Source organism: Tympanuchus pallidicinctus, unplaced genomic scaffold (genome assembly GCF_026119805.1).
Source record: "Tympanuchus pallidicinctus isolate F22 unplaced genomic scaffold, pur_lepc_1.0 scaffold20, whole genome shotgun sequence".
Classification (NCBI taxonomy): domain Eukaryota; kingdom Metazoa; phylum Chordata; class Aves; order Galliformes; family Phasianidae; genus Tympanuchus; species Tympanuchus pallidicinctus.
Window position 1 is genome coordinate 6,313,556 of NW_026294722.1, and position 17,058 is coordinate 6,330,613.

A 17,058-nucleotide genomic window follows, 5' to 3' on the forward strand; every position below is an offset into this window, starting at 1 on the left:
TTGCAACAGGTCCTTACTTTGAGTCCTCAGGGTCTCTGACTAAACCATCAGCCCACAGAGTCATTGATTCAGATGATAGATCATGCCCTAAATGAAATCAGTCCTATTGCTGGGAAGGGGCAGGTGTGGAGCCACGACACCCATCACAGGGATGCTATTCTCACCGCTTTGAACAGAGCAGAGCATCCCAGGCTGGGCACACTGCTGGCAGTGCTGAGGGTACACCTGAGGGAAGGCAATTAGCCAGGTAATGCCATTCTGCCTGATGAGCGAGCCCAAGCTGAGGGCAGGCTGTCAGTGCTGTGGGTGGGCATGGGGAGGGATGCAGGAGCATCTACTTGGGTTGTTTTCTCATTGGCTTTTCTGGGTACAGTGAAGCCTGCTGTGTGCAGCTGCACAGGGGCAGGTTTCTGCTTTCAGTGCTGTGTGTACAGCACAGGGAAGGATCTGGGCTTGGTAGTTTTATAGAAGAGAAAGGAGAAAATAAACAAAATCAACAAATGGAAATCCTCAGCCAGAAAGGGACATATTGGTTATTTATTTAAAGTGCTGCTGAGGTCTAACGCAAATTTTCAAGAAGCATTCCATTTAGTACTAGCAGAGGTTTATTTAGCCCACGTTTTCTGTTTGCTTTCAATAATTTTTCATAGCAAAACACATTTGCTACCAGTGTTCATGCCTAGCACCTTCGATTGTATATTCCCCAGCACTACCCTGGTTGCTACGGAGACAACAGAGATGCCACAAACAGCAAAGCTCTTCAGGTGTGGAAGAAATGCACAAAGGAGAGAACCGTCCCATGCAAATGAGATCTTCCTGCCCTTGTACACAGGTGTGGAAGATGGGTGAGGGTTATAGGATGTACGATGAGCTGGGCCCTGCTTCTCTCCTTGCCTCCACAGCACCGAGCTGCTTTTCACACTGCACAAAAAGCCACGTACCATATCATTCTAGACTCAATGCCAAAGAACATTTTCTACCTGGATTTGAATAATGTGAATATATTAATTAAAGTTGATAATGGCTGATAATGATTTCCATCAGCAGTAGAATGATGCTATATTTATCATTATCTCTGAGATTCTCATACCTAGCTAATTTATACAGAGAAGACTTGAAGTAACGTGACTTGCCATCTTAACAACTTCTCTGATAACACCTTTAAAGTAACAGAACATTGTTTCCTCAGACAACTGAGTCTGTTTCTTGTTATGTGATGGAAAGCAAAGAGAGGAGATCAAAACCCCAAGGTTTTGCTTTGAGCTGGTTACCCTTCAAAAGGAGCTGATTTTGAGATGCCACAGCATTGGCAAAAATCTATTTGAGAACCATTTAGCATCTGTATTTATTACAGACATAGACTGCAGACACAAGTAGGGCTAAAAGGAAAAGGATATGGAGAGAAGGAGGGCTGGAACTGCCTCTTGGTCCCATCCAACATCCAGCAGGAAATACTTCAGAACCTGGGAGCCCTGCACATGTCTTCCCTGGTCTGAGCAACAGTACTCAAGCAGAGCTCTGTGCACACTCATGGTTTGGGGTTGGTGGCATGCATGGCTTCTCCTGGACTTCAGGAAAGCAGCATCTTCCCTCAGGCTGTGATCAGAGGTCTGTCAGAATAACTCTTCTTTGGCAGCAAGAAATAAGAAACTTCTTGCAAAAGCAAGAAAGGGTGAAGCAGGAACAAAGCTGGAAGATGTCTTCTGCAGCTCAGCCTTTGGGTTGGATGGTGACGAATGCCTGGGATCTTCCCTTCAGGAGGAAAAGAGGAGAAGCACTCAAAGCCTCATACTTCTCCAGTGGTGGATCACAAAAGCCTAAAACCCAGTGGGGTAGAATTCACGGTACAGCCCGTGGAGAAGGGAATGTACAGAAATGCATTCAGACACTGCACACAGCCAGGAACTGTGCTCCCATGGCCCTGGAACTTACAAAAAGCTGAACCACCTCTGACTTTGGAGTTTTTTATTTTATTTTATTTTTTAAAATTTTAATACCAAGTCACTGCATATACACCTGCAACTGAAAATTCTAGGGGAAGAAAAAAAAAAAAAGGAAATAAGCATTTGCTGCAAAACACATCCCAGCTATATAATGTGCATTCATAAAATATGCAGAACAGATTCACTTTTAGCTAGGGCAAGACTCAGATGCAACTGAGAAACAGAGACCAATAGAGCTTGCAATACAAAATAGGAAAAAAACATCCTGGAAACTCAGTTCCTCAAAGCTGATGACATCACTGCTCATCATTTCATCAGACCCAGACTCAGAGAACAACAACAGGAATCTTCTTAAATATTTGTTGTTAAGATAAATCTAAAATGATTGTCTAGCACAATGTTAATTACATTGTACAGCAATCAAAACAGAGACGCTGAGTCTAATGAATCCCTACTCTCACCTTTGGAACAGAACTGGAGTGTCTTGTTCACCTCCTTATTAGCACATAAATATTCTAATTAGGAAGCAACTCCAGATGAATAGGATTAGCAATAAGGACATTTTAGACTAGGTACACAAGAGATACTCAAAACTCTCATGTCTTATCTAAGGCTCTCCTGACATTTATAATCATGTAGAAACGCTACATTTACATAGCTCTGCCTAATTAGACATGGTTGCAATTATGTTGTGGGCTTTCTTTTTTTCCTGCCCAAATATGACTTACGCTGTCAAAACAGGAAGCAGGAACTGAATAGAAATTTGGTAAGAAATAAAGGTAATTTCTGTTTTAATTTTTTTTTCTCTCCAATTTGAAATTCATGTTACAACCCCATTTTTTAGATCCCAGGCAAGTACTGGCTATTATGGATCTAAGTCCAGAAGTCCAGATCACAGCTGCTTTAAATGTAAAAACGAGCTTTAATCAGCAGCATGTCACGAGCAGGCACTAAAGCAGGCCGAATTCTGCAAAAGGTCACACGTGCACTGCATGGGGTCAGTGGGCTGCTCCTGCTCTTGATGAGAGGAGGAAGCAAAGCTCCTTGAAACTCTCCTCCTGTCTATATCTTTTGTTCTTTTCAGACCGAGTCCCTCTCTCCAGCATGAAAAAGCTGCAGTCTTGATGGTGCTGAAGGAATTCTGCCCTTCTTCATCTCCAGTAAGATGGTGAGAAGCAGGTAATCCATCAGACTGTATTTTCTGAGCAGCAACTACTGGCATTATTGGGCAGGAAGCTGATAAATGATGTGTACATTGTAGTAACTGAATTTCAATATATTGTCTTTGGTGCCTATAATCACAGATAGAGCTCTTTTACCTTAGCTCAGACATAATTCAAAGTAAGTGCTATGCACACAGTTCAATGCTGAGCTGAACTGTAGACATTTGAACTCAATATTGGTATCAGCAGATATCTGCACGGAGGAGATGGCCATATACACGTTTGAACTGCCAGAATGGGGCTGTTAGGAAGTTTCCAGGGCAAACAGCCACAAATCCATTTCATTGGCTGTTGAAGGTCTAATTCTCCCTGCTCCTAGAGTCGTTGTTTATCAGAAAATCAGCACCTTATTTGACTCGTGTCATGTTTCAAGATCCACACAAATGATGCTGGGGCAGTGACAGAGCCCCAGGAAGCTGGGTGTTCTAGTGGCAAAGTTCAGTGGCCCTAAGCACAGCACCATGAAAGAATACTGTTCTTAATAAAGACTCAAGAGGAATAAGAATACACACAAAGAATGCATTGAGAATCTCCTGTATACAGCTTAGTTACTGAGAATGTAGGAGAGGTGGAGAAAAGACAGTTCTGCTTGTGCAGGTGTGCAAAAGCAAGAATTAGTCAAGTAAGAAACTGAATTACCTCCTCTTACAAAACTGAAGAGAAGGGTATCATACAGTAAGCCATTCCATGCAAACACACTCAATCCATTCAATGGTTTAACAGGTCAGTAGCATCCACCAAGTCCAGGGTCAACCCAAAGCCTGCTGAAGCCCAATTGCAGTCTTCCAATGAATTTTAAATTCACGTACCACTGAAATGGGCAGATCTGGCATGTTTCTGAATATCTGCATGAAATAAGGGAACTATCTGCTTCTAAAAGGATGTAACAGTATATTCTCTTTGGGTAGGACACCAGCCTGATGCCCACTTTCTTATCAAGCTTTCTAATCAGGACTTGCATCAATCATGATGGTTGGATCTGAAAGCTCACGATGACAGTCCAAGGAGTTGAAACAAAATCAATAACCGTACAAACACCACTCCCATCCCCTGCTCTACTATCTTTAAGATCAATCAATATGCATAAATGACTAGTGCCAGGCACATCTGCACTAGTCTAGCACATAATCAACTTTGTCTTGTCTCAGCTTAATATAATTTTCCACCATATTAGCAGTCTTTATGATATCCTGTCTTTCCAAATAGACATAATTCAGAATCACTACATAGCTCAACTGGACTATTACAGTTGCACGCAGACCCACGCACACGAACCCACTCTTCGGTGACGGCGTCTCCTCACTGCTGTGGTTGAGATTACAGCCACAGCTAAATGGTTTGCAAGGAGGTGACACCCGAGGCCCCATGCAACCCCTGTCCGTACCTCTGGCAGAACAACACCTGTGTAGGTATGTATAAACATATCCTTAACAGACTGGGAAAAGAAATGAACAAATTCATCAAAAAACACACTGAAGCACCCGTTGAAAACTGCACGCACTTTTAACGACTTGGGTGAGGGCTGCTATTGCATGTTTGTTAAACGTTAATGTCCCTTGTTTGCTGTGAAATTACCAGGGCAATTCTAATGGAGCTGAAGCCTACAGCTGCTCTCTATGATAAAGGGGGAAGTAATTACGAATTCCTCTGGGAAGGCACAGAAAGCCAAAGATCTCCCTCGGAAGCATTACCTGAGGAGCTGCTCGGCATCGGGCTGTGAGGCACACAGCCGCTCTGCAGAGCTGGGCACGGAGTGAGCAGGATGCCCATGCTGGCAGCCACTGCACCATCAGCTGCCATTCAGTCTGAAGGGACTGAGAGCTGGAGACTGCAGCAGCCCCTGCCAAGAAGTGTTCCAACAGTCAAGGCAGAGTGTGGAAGTGGCTACTGTGTTCCAAGTTCAGATGATACCACGTCACTTTACATCTAAATGCCAGTGCAGGACGTAAACACCAAACACGGAGCTCCAGGAGCTCATGGCTGAAGTTCTGACGGATGTCTGCATCATGAGGGGACGCTGAAGTACGTGAGCTGTCCCACCTAGAATGGCATTTTCTATGTTTGCTCTGAAACAAATGCCTTCTGTTTATTTCCATGGAAACCGCAACAGATCTAGGGGCGCAGAGGGGGTGCACAGCCCCAGCCCAGACCTGGCCTCTCCACGCTACTCTGAGCACAGCCCTGGCACACAGTCAGATCACACTTCTGAGATGGTAAAGCAGCTCATTCCAGGTATGGAAAGAGAAGAAACATAAGAAACAAAATCACCTAATGGAACAGACAGGCAGAATTTATTCTGTTGCTGCCTGTGCGTCACTCACAGCAACGTGGTGCAGAGTACTTCAGGCTTGTTTGCTGTGAACAAATATAATTCTTATTTATAATGCAACAAAGGATAAAGCAGGTTGCAGGTTTTCTGGTTCTGATAAGTGGCTCTCTGATTATTTCTTCAATAAAAGCCATCATGTCTTTCAGATTACTCTTTCATGTTTCATTCTTGTTTGGAACAGAGAAGTTGCAGAGGAGTCTCTCCGTGCCCTGAGTCACTTTGTTTATTTTCTCATTTACAAAACCCAGGGGCCCACTGGAGAACACTTCAGGGGCACTTATGAACTTCTGAGCGCTGGGTTGAGCTACGTGGATGGGGCTTGGAGTGGAGTGTAAGCAACGCACAGCTCTGGGAAGCATCCCCAGTTACCAGGTAATTGCCTCCTGAGAGATGATGATGCGCCAGCAGCAGGCAGAGGGTGTTATTACCATGGATCATGACGTAGCACTCTGCTCAAATAGCAATAATCTGGCTTTCCAAATAAATGGTGAAGCACGATGCTGTTGGGAAGGCTGTCGGTGGCCCCCCAGCACATCAGCATACTCCAGGTGTGACTGGCTGGGCCGAGAAGGGGTGAGAGATGTTAAATGCAATGTGACCATCTGCTCGGACTTTCTACTTTTAAATTTCTCTTGCAAAAAAAATCTATCATGTTATTTACTGTGTCTTCTTTCAAGGTATCTCTCACCCTATCATTTAGAAACACAGACTATACTGAGGCTGGGATTTTCTGTGTCAAAGTGTCCCATTGAAATTCAGACACCTCCTTCTCACAGTCTGTGCAATGCTGTGAAGTAAACAGGGCCTGGACCTCGTTGCACAAAATCCCCCAACAAACTGTGTGTTTATGTAATGGTGTACGTATTTAGGGCTGCTCCGGAGAGATACAGCTGGTTAGACTTGAAAATAAGTGCCTGTGTGAAAACACAAACAATAATTTATGGAACTTTAAATGAGTTTTTGCAAGATTTTTTGATGCATTTTCCCCGAGTGCTCTCCTGCACATCTAGTTATTAACTACGCTGTTTACCCTGTCTTATTTCCTATGGACATTGTAAGAAAACACCAGGTCTGTGCTCCTGTCTCAGCACACCCCGGTGCAGCATCTGGGGTCAGCACAATAATGCAAAATCCATTTCTCAAACCTGTCAGTCAGCCTTTGAAGACGCTGTACTGCAGGCGACGGTCACTCCGAGTTACATTAATAGGTTCTTATGGTGAACAGAGGAATTAGCTCTCAGCAGAACATTCCTAAATACCCTTTTTGATATGGTAGGATGACAGCAGTGGCAGAGACCATACAGAGAGCTGAAAAGGCCTAGGGATGAAAATGGGTGGAGAACATTACAATGTTTTTTCATCGGAAGTCACCAATGGTGAAACTGTTCCCAGGAAAAGACATTTGAAATCTTTTACTTGGAATTTATTCTTACACTGCAAAACAGTCTCTTTTTTTAATGGCTTGAGACAACTTTTTAAAAAATTGATCTTTAAAATGCCAAACATCGTTTTAGAAGGCCAATATCAATGTGACATTTTTGCTGCTATTAAAATAAAGATCTATTTTTTCTTTTTTTTTCTCCAGATTTTCTTCTGATTGGTAATTACGATTTTGTAGATCAAGGGACAGGGAACTCTTGTGGGGCATTTCATGCCCAATCAGGATCATCTACCATCACAGATGGTTGCTGCTGCTGCAGCAACCTGTGCTGACAAGGATGTAGCTGAGATTTTCTCTAGCTCTCTCTTTCAGGTTGGATATTAGAACTTTTCAGAGCGAGCAGTGATGCAGCAGCACAGCTGCCCATGGAGATGGTGGGGTTATTGTCCCTGGAGGTGTTCAGAAACTGTGGAGATGTGGCACTGAGGGATGTGGTCTGTTGGCACAGTGGGTCGGGGTTGGACCTGGGGATCTCAAAGATCTTTTCCACCCTTAAGGATTTCAGGATTCTATGATTCTCTCCAGCCTGTGTGCTCATAATGCGCCGCTGTGACAAAAGCAGTTCCAGGTGGGGCATCAACCAAAGATCCATCCAACATCCTGAGATTTCCCTGGTCTGCAGGCTATTTTAACACTGGTAATGTCAGGTCATGGAATTCAGCTTTGTTATGTCGGTGTGAGCCATAACCAGAGCAGGAATTGCTTTGTAAATAGACAATACATAGAAGCCATGTATTCACTCAGCACTTCTCTAGCCCGTGCTGAAGGAAGCTGCTTTGTTTCTAATCCATAGGGCAGATTTTTGGATAGTGAGGAATCCTGGTAATCGTTTAAGTTTTTCTCTTTGTGCTTAAAGATGTATTCATTCAATCCACATCTAGGTGCTGATTTGCAAGCAAATGCTGTTCATTACCTTTTCTGCCAAACATCATGTCTTCTGGTATCAAACATCCAGGGGGAAAAAATGCACATAATTGACAAATCTAATAACGCATTTCCCATCAGACTCCTCTGCATTGCCATGGCCACAAAAAGATGGAATCAGCCAAGATGAAAGCATTTTCGGGGCTGAAGTTTAATGGCTCAAATAATTGCACATCTCCAAAACAAACCACTTCCAGAATAAATAATGTGTTGAGTAGCCTCTCATCTGCTACTTCAGTTCACCTCAGTACAGGCTCTCCTGTGAGCAAAACACATGCAACGTACTGTCGGATGTTTCAGACCCTGCAGATCTGTGCAGCTGGGACAGCTCCCCACTGCTGCAGGTTTGTAGACCTAAACAAAGGAAGACGTATTTCTGCTCCTCTTATCTCTTTGAAATTCACCTTGAGAAGGTGAAGACGGCGCTTTGTAAGTGGGCATTTTGTTTTGCGCGTTCGCTTGGGTGGTATCAAATCCTCTCCTCAGGAAAGCAAGGATCTACCAGAAAAGTGATACCAATTCTCCAAGAGTTGACCTACAAACCCTGCCTCCCATGCTGAGACAACAGACACCAGCCTGGCCGGTCTACCCTGGCTAAGCATCTGCCCAAAGTTTTATGCATTAAAATGAGATTCTTCCTTTTAAACTGGGTTCCATATTGGTATGGATGTGAAACTGCAATCTATTTATTTTTCATAAAGCTGTATAATTAAGACTGTAAAGGCCAACTTATTGAATGCCTGAATAATATGAGTCACCAGGTTTTATCCAATTAGTTCCTCTTCTAAATTTTAGCCATTAGATATAAGGTCACTCGGTATGTGACCTGTTTACTTTAACTGAAAACTACATTTATTTTTCTAGAGAGTCATTCAAAACAGAAAGCATTTTAAGCATAAGAAATGAACTGCTTGAATAAAACATAATTGTACTGACACATACTCTACTTAATGAGAATTTCTTACAATAAATCCCCACTGATTTTAAAAATTGGAATAAAAGAACAACAAGAAAAAGGAAAATATTTAGCCTAAAAAGTAGGGGGAAAAAAAGTGAGATTACTATGACGAGAGAACAATGTCTCACTGCTCTGCAACTACCAGCTCCTGGGTGCTTTAATGTGCAGTTCTGGGGAAAGCAAAACAGGATGTTCCAAAGTGTGGTACCTGAGGTTGTTGTGATGACTTGTAGCCAGGCTGGTGATGCTTTGGAAGCATTGAACAAGAACAGTTGTACTCCCCTTCAAAGAGCTATCTTCTGCACCCTTTTTGGATACCAATTAGCACAGAACTTAATGAATTATACAGTATTAATGGTGCAGAATAGCAGACTCCCACATTTGTATCCCCTTTCACACATTCTGGTCTTTTTGGAAAGACCAACAACTACACGCCCCATGATCCTGATGCTACTCCAAAGCTCTGATCAGACGCACTATAGACACCAGATGCATCACTGCTCTAATTCTGCATTACAGAGCACAAAATGGTCTCTCCTTTGTTTATACTGATAACTTTCCACTTAAAAAATATTGTCAGAATACAGGACTCATTTCTGACACTGAAGTGCCTTTGCAAAAGTTGTCTTTTTCTTATTCTTTGTTAGGAAAAGTCACTGCTGCAGATTGAAGCACCTTGTAAACTCAGTCATCCTTTAGAAAATGTGTCAGCTAATATTTTAACAAGAAATGTAGTCAGATGCTTATAGGAGTGGGTTATGTTGTTAAACAAATACCACAGTAACTAGAAAGAGTTAAGCAAGCCTCTCTTTAAAATGCTAATAACAGACAATGGTCTGTGGATAAGTTAATTAGCGGAGCCAGCTTGTGTTTAATTATTTCACTTGACCTGGTGCAGATTTAGACAATAATCCCTTTAGAGAGGGGAATGGGCTGCTGGAAAATATGTGATGTATCAGAGAAAAAAAGTTTAAATCTGCCTGAGCTGAGCAGGTAGGCTTCTATCTAAAATTGCAAAGATACACTAGTCTCTACTGTACGACAAGCTCAAATGGAAAACGAAATGCAGGTCTGAACCAGAGAGATTATGCTAAGGACCTGGTGAGCTTTCCACTCCGATACTTAATTTTTTTTTCTCTTCCCATTCAGCTGGGATTTTACTATTGAATAATGTATAAACCAACCCACTGTAGAAAGAGGTGGGATTTTATGAGCAACTTGAAACAAGTGCAACCAGACTGTACCAGAACTCTGAGAACATACTAAAATGTGTGTGAAGAAAGAAAAGGGTCTGTAGGCCGATTAGTATACGTGGAATTTTCATACAGGAGAGGCTCTGAAGATTTCCACATTTAAAAAGAAAAGAAACCAAACCTGATTAAGTTGGGTGTCAACCCTATTCTTCCTCAGACTCTATAATCAAACTCAATTAAACTCAAAGGTTGTTTTATCTGAGTAGGTCAACCCCAAATCATGTAGCCTTTCAGTTTGATAACAGCTCTTCAGCAGCGTGCCCATATATGAATAAGAAGTCATTACAGTTTAGAAAGTGAATCAGCACAGTCTCCTGCAGAAGCTGTAGCATCCTCATGCCAGCAATACCTGAAGGAAGCCAGGTGGATACAAGAGCATAAGCCAAATGAAAGAAAGAAAAAAAATAAAAAGAAATCAAAACCAAAACTGAACTGGGAGCTATTTTGGCAGTAAATAACTTCATACGCCATGTATGAGTGTCAGTCAAAGGGTAAAACTCATTCTAGGTGGATTTCACTCCATGGGAGATGTAAACTGGTTGTAGGTTACGTTCTTGCACTTGTTCTGTTTGTTCTGTGGCTGAAACATCCTCCTGCATGTATGTTCAGACAGAACACAGTGTACAGGGACCTGAGATGAAAAACCTCACAGAGCAACTAGACTGATGAAAGCAGCATTGTTGTTCCATTTGGTTTTCTTCATTAAAAATGTAACGTGATGGGGAATTAAATGCTGGGACAAGAGCAAGACAACTGCAAGCCATTTGTCAGGTGCTCATTCCAGACAAAAGTGCTATGGGGCTGAGGTGACATCCCCATCAGCACCTCTGACAGCCACAGGCCATAAAGCTTCTCATCATAGGATTGTGACAGATGAAACTCCTTCAGCTACTGCAAGTGTGAAACCAATCCCTGAAACTGATGGCATGGCCAAAAAATGATGGGTCCTTCCTCATCCCTCACAAACCACTGTGATGTTCTCGTCCCTTGAAGGACAGGAGCCAGCTGGGGAAGCCAGTGTGCCCCAGTCATGAATAGGGCACTTCAGCAAAGCCAACAGCAACAGAAAGAACTGCTGGAGGTGAGTTCAAAATCAGCGTTAATAAAATGTTAGAGCAGAGAGGATTTGTAGGACTGGCAACATGTTGGCCATGACTGTCTGTATCCCAAGGAATTCATGGTGCACAGCTGAAATAGCATGAAGAGCATAAGGTTTCATGGAAACCATCAGCTTGAGCAGCTCCTTTAATCAAACAGGCACTGTTTGGCTGCACTATTGCAGGATGTGCAAACTGCTCCTTCCCCAAAAGCAGAGGTGTGAGGGATGGAATGACAGCTAACAGTCAGGGGCCAGCAATGTAGGCTATCATGAAGTGTGCTCTGCCTGTCTAGGCACCGTGATTAACTTGTGTTCTCTGTCCTACTGCCTTCATTAGTGTTTATCTTTGTTTGGCAATGTTATTAACTTCCTAAAACCCCAGTGACAACAGAGACATTACTTTTAAAGTACGGGGTGGAAAGCAGTGTGGAGAGGAAACCAGAGCTAAGCTGAGCTCCTGCTTACACAAATCCACATCCACACTGTGCCAGCAGATCAGCACCATTTGTCCAGCCCATTGCATGTGTGTCCTGATCATTCTGCAGCTGAATTTTTTGTATTTTTAAATTTTTTTGTTTTTTAATTAAATACAATGGCTATTTTCCTCTTTGGTCATTGGGCTTCCTCAGTTTCCAACCCATTCACAAGCATTTTTTTTTTGAAAGCTTTTACTCTTTAAAAGTTCCTACTGTTATCTCCAAAACACCGTCTTTTTTTTTTTTTTTTTTTTTTTTTTTTTTTAGTGTGATACTTGCTCATGTTTTTATCCTCCAGGCCCTCAACTTTATCAGTTTCACAGTTCTACCTAGCTAGCAGTACCACCTAACTATCAGTTTTATAATCAAGGAAATCCGATCAAAAATATTAAGACATGAATCAATGCTGGGCTAACAGCGTGCAAAGCAGACCCAAGCCCTTTCCATCTGCTAACTTCCACTAAGTCAAATTACTACGAGTGGCCCTCCACTAGGCACACAATACATTTCCAAAGGCACTAAATGGTGTTAACAAAATGAACCTTCTTCACTGATGAATGGGAGTGCTCCTTTCCATAATTTGCTGAAAAAGGTCATCCTTGCCTGTAATGAGAAAATGAAATGCATGCTGGAGTGATGGAGCAAGCTCAAATTAGTCCTATATATGATACAGAAACATAAACCAGAATCAAGCATAAATCTACTGGCTAAATTCAGCTTATGGCTAATCAGCTCTTTCTTTGACAGGATATGCTGCTGTAGAAATGGGATAATTTTATAACTGAATAATTTAACCAGCTTTATCTTTAAGTGATAATTTCAGGCATATTAATACATAAAGCCTTATTATTTATATTTTTTTATTACATGGACCTGAAAATCTACACTGTATCAAGAATAGCACAGCATTCAGTGATAAGGGACATTTATCAGTGGCTTTCATCCACCAGAATGTCTACGTGCTTCACCCATCCCTGCGATGAAATGTGGCCCATGTGTGGCTTCTCAGGAGCAAACACAGGCAAAACACCTTCAGTGCCTGCAAGTCTGGAAGCCAGCTATGGGGGTTTGTGGTCCAAGTTCATAGAAATGGGTTGTCCGGCCAGAGAAAAGCTTCCTGGTGCAGCAAGCAAGGCTCTGTCTTACCCGCTTGCTGCAGTTGGTGTATTGGGTGGTTGGAAGGGACAAACCCTACTTAGAAATGTTGTATTTGGGCAATCTCAAACCAGTGGGATGCTGCCTATGGAATATTCCACAAAGGACAAATTGTAGCTACCAAAATGCTATTAAATGAATTCCCATCACCTTGTTCACTCTCAGTCAACATCTGAAATAAAGTCAACAGGGAAATTTTGAAAAGGTACAAGCAATGACCTGGAGATATCATGGAGTCATTTAGGTTGAAAAGACTGCTAGGATCACATAGTCCAACCATCCTACCATGCCACTAAGTGACATCTACTCTTTTCTTGAATGTGTCCAGGGACCCCCCATGCTGATGCCTGACTGCTGTTTCCTAGAAGAAATAGTTCCTACAGATGGTGAAACCAATCATCCTTTGTAGGGGCAGGGTACCACAATTTTTTTTTCTCTTTAACATAATGTTTCAGAATTCTGCTCTAACACAAATGTGTATTTGCTCTAAGACTACAGTGTTGGAAAAGAAATCAACAGTCTGTACCAACAAAAAGAACTTTCCCTCTTCCCCATCCAAATCCTGCCGCTTCATCCATAAATAAAATAAGGCACTAACTCAGTTCCTGGCAAGAGCTCCCTTTTATCTTCCGCTCACTTAAGGAAGGCTAGCAACATCACATTTTCGGAAAGCCAAGTGTAGTAATCATAGAATTGGATTTCATGTATTTTTAAAAACATTTGCAGCAGCAGAGCTCCGATCACTTTTAAAAGAAGTATAAACATTCAGAAATTCTGAGGAAGCAGCACAGAGCTCCTGACTGCCTTCATTCCTTTAGCACCAGATGAACACGCTGGGAAGGGTCTCCTTTCAAAGGAAGGCTCAGAAAGTTAGCAACATTATGCTACAAGCACCGCAGAGCCGAAGCACTTATTATCTCAAATAAGCCTGGATGACATTTGAGATATCTCGACGTTTATTGGCCTGCCAACAAAACATGGAATCAACCAGCCCCTTTTCTCTCATATCTTTTTCTTCCTTTTCTTTTTTCCTTGCTTGCTTGAAGTCTGTGTTCATAAAATATTTAATGGGAGCTCTTTAGAGATGATGTTGCATGTTCTATAGCCCCAGTGCAGGTCTGCGGTGCTACTGGAACAGATATTCTGCCCCCAGAGAAATCAGAAGAGCTGACGGAGCTGCATCACTGGACCGGGAGCTCACAGGTGGCTGCCAGACCCCAGCAAGAGCAGGGATGGGCAAACAGAGCGAACACTCAGAACAGCTCTGGTCCCTTTGCCATTGTTACAAGGAGAAATGCTTCTTTCCAGAACTGAAAAGAGCAATACCGATGTTCTGACTGTTTCTGAGCCCCAGCTGGGGACAGCCAACCCTTTTTTACCTCTTGTTTTCTTCTGAGTGGAGAAAAAAAGAGCAATGACGTCTGGAGTTCAGATAAACTGCTCAATTGAGCTATCACTGGGTTAGCAGTTCCTTGTAGCACCACCCATTTCTGCAGCAGCCTGCCATAAATTAAAGAAAATAACATGGTTCCCTCCACCGCTGAACTTTGTTACAACCTGTTCATCTCCTATGTTCACGGCCGTCCCTTTTAATTTTGTACTCCAATCATGATTTCATCTTTCCCCCCTAAGTTTCCTAAATCAGCTACAAATGTAATACATTTTCTTGACATTTCCTGTATTTGAGCAAGTATCTGCTTTTAACATTCTCATCTCAACCCGGTTGCTTGAATGTACATTTGAACCTCTGGCATACACTAAATCCCTATCATTTTCCCTATTAGTTCAGAGGTAGACGTTTCTTTGTTCCACCTTTGGCATTTTTCACCCTCAGGTATCCGGGAGCTTAAATGAGACTATTGCCAACCTGTCCTCCTTTAATAATTTTTATGAAGTGCAGCCCAATTATCTTTATCTTCCTTGGGGATCCATTCGGTGGTAATGAGCGGATGGACACAGAGCATTGTAACCGTATTTACATTCAGATGAATGGGAACCAGGTAAGATAAATTTAAAGCCATCAATATTTTAATACCTCAGCTATACTGCATGTCAGACACATTTAGAGGGATCAGCACAATTTTAGAGGCTGAGTTTTTAATTTCCTCCCTTGGTTTGTGGAAATGAGGGTTTAGAAACAGCAGTAAACAACACGAATTTGTCTTTAAGTAGGATTCTTGTAGGTTAACAGAAACACATCTCACAACACAAAGCAAGACAGAAAGCACAGTCCAGCCTCTTGGACATTTCCTGAATTGAACATAATGGAAGAAACCAATAAATAACAAATCCTTAAGTGGAGATGCTGAGAGCACTAGGCTAGAGAGCACACAGAAGAGATGCTGAGCTAGAAACACCAGCTTTGAAGCAACCTTTCTCCCTTTTGAAAAACAAAGGTTGGATCTGGAATATGGAGCCGTTCCTCCGAAGGCACACAGCTCTGACAGTTACTTTCACATCTGCTTCAAGGCACCTCTGCACTGCAGTAGCAAAGTGGAAGGATTGGACTGAGACTGCAAGCTTGGTTGTCTTTCAACACAGCTTAAAATAACAGTGTTATAGGCCCTGATAAACGTGTCAATAAGCATTTGGAGAAACAACTGGTATCCAGGGAATTTATCTTGGCTGTAGTAGTTTCTGCTGAATAGGTCAGATTTGTTAACATTTTAATTTACACAAAGCTGCATTCCAAATACCGCTCTTCGGCTCCTTTTCCTAATAACAAGAAAATGTCAGTAGCTAAACCAAATTTATTCCTAATAGCTTGCTCAAGATTTGAGGAAAAACAAACAAAAACAAAAAACCAATCTGCGATACAGTCATGGGAGAACTTAGACACATTTTTCAATTTAGACCTAATATAATTTTATGTTAATAAAATAGAAACCTTCCGTTGATTCCAGATGTAAGCCTGAAAGGCAGCAGAGAGCACTGGGAACGAGCATGCCCCATAGCTGCAGGGCAGCCCCAGGACTGTGCCCACAGCAGCTTGTTCTACTCGTTCCCACTGTCCCTTGCTCACCCTGCTATCAGCTGTGGGATGCTCAGCACTCAGATTTCCATACACAAAGTGCCACCTTGTTGTCATTTCCCAGACCTGGTGCAACAGGGGACGAACATGAAGCATACGGTTGCCTTGTAAGTTTTAATATCTTTCAGATGCAAGGAGATAAATCTGAAAAAATATCATCGTTGTGGCTTACCCTTTCCCCTATTTATCACCTGCCTCTTTTTTTCCAGCTGATTTCCTGAGATTAAAACCTCTCAACCTGCTATCACAATCCATGTCTCTAAAATTAATATAAACCTACGACCTTTCTTTATCTGTAAAGCCCTACATTAAAGTGCTTGCCCCTGCTGATGTCAGAGGGACAATAAATGTTCTGTCATTCCCATACAGCCATTTTTCTGCCAGAACTCAGATTCTTCCTCTGGGTCTCCTGCTGCTGTCCTCTCAAGGGCCACCCCCATTGCTCTGTACCCTTCATGCACCCCCAAAGCCACAAAGCAACCCTAAGCAGCCAAGGAAAGAGGCACGAGTCATTGAGTTCTCTGTGCTGATGTAAGTGAAGTTTGTGAAGATTGTTCACTGAATGCTGATGAACGCTTATTTACACAACATTAATGATGTGCACAGCAATGCACAACAGCCATCACCTGTCACAGCACTGCAGTAGGGTTGATGGGGCTGATCTGGCAGGAAATAAATGCCCAATGTGGTGGAGGGTGTCATCTCCCCCGGCTGGTGTCAGCAGCAGGGCACCCTTGTGCACTCACTCAGTCCCTGCTATCAGTTGTGAGAGAGGAAAGGAGAGAATGGAAGAACAAACCCAATTTCTGATCCCTTCTCTCAGAAATGTACCCGACACTCTCAAAAAAATGGATTTTGACAGACTTCTTGTCTGTGGGGACTGCCTGAACTCAAACACCTGAGCTGAAGGCTACACAAGGCTACATTGGCTGCATCAGCATACTATCAGTGGCGATCCCTTCAATGAACAAATGACCCTCCTATCACTTACAAGTTGACCAAAAAAAAACCTCCCAATTGTGGTGGACAGGTGACCCTCCAGAAAGTATACAATCCAAGTGGGAAAAAAAAGGCAGAATTTAAATTTTCCCTTCACTTCACACCCACAGACTGATGCCTCCTCCTTCACGGTCACTCCAACACACCACTGATGCTATGCTGATTTTTGTTAAATGTTTAATATTCAATGCTTTCCCCTTGAGTTATGCTCAGAATCAAAGAAGGCA

The 17,058-nt window shown here is 42.5% G+C and overlaps 1 protein-coding gene across 2 annotated transcripts in view; it reads right to left on the bottom strand.

Annotated features, from left to right (window-relative positions):
• CDH4 (cadherin 4) overlaps positions 1–17,058 on the bottom strand; it is a 410,612-nt gene that overhangs the window by 49,473 nt on the left and 344,081 nt on the right. The gene's annotated exons all lie outside the window — the stretch shown is intronic.